This window comes from Montipora capricornis, chromosome 3 (assembly GCF_036669925.1).
Source record: "Montipora capricornis isolate CH-2021 chromosome 3, ASM3666992v2, whole genome shotgun sequence".
NCBI classification, from domain to species: Eukaryota; Metazoa; Cnidaria; class Anthozoa; order Scleractinia; family Acroporidae; genus Montipora; species Montipora capricornis.
Genome location: NC_090885.1, coordinates 21394326 through 21394936, shown reverse-complemented (window position 1 = coordinate 21394936; position 611 = coordinate 21394326).

Genomic DNA, 611 nt, shown 5'->3' with positions numbered 1-611 from the left:
GCCTAAATAACAAATCCTAGTTACAGGCCCAAGAACACATTTGGAGAGGCCCAAAAAATAACTGAGGTTTACAAGAACCGAACAGACTATATACAAAGCCGCCACCGCAGATTGATAGCTGTATTCCGACGTCCTCTCCGACAATGGGCGTGACCAAAACCCCTTCACAGCAAACAGTTCCCCATTCAAACGGTCATCAATATACAGAGAACATGCGACCCCCAAACCCCTGAAAAAATTTGTCGGACCCAAACCCACAGTCTGGTAAACAAACGGAGAATTTTTCCAACCAAAAGGAAGCGTAACTCCAACGAGCCACCACCCCAGCCACTCAATACCAAAAAACTGCTGAGAACTAGTAGAAAGCAAAATATGGTCATAACCAGACTTGTCATCAATCTTACTCATGTAGGAGTTGGGATACACGAAGCGAGGCACCCCAACCAGCGTTTCCAGTGAAAAGGGAGTGTCTGCCATCCACAAATTTAAAAACCGGGCATCAATGCATAACCTTGGCTTTTGCGGTTCAATCGTCATAGGAAGGACGAGATGGGGCGGCGGCACTTCAGCCACTTTACCCCAAACACGGATCGCCCCTGTTTCAATACGCT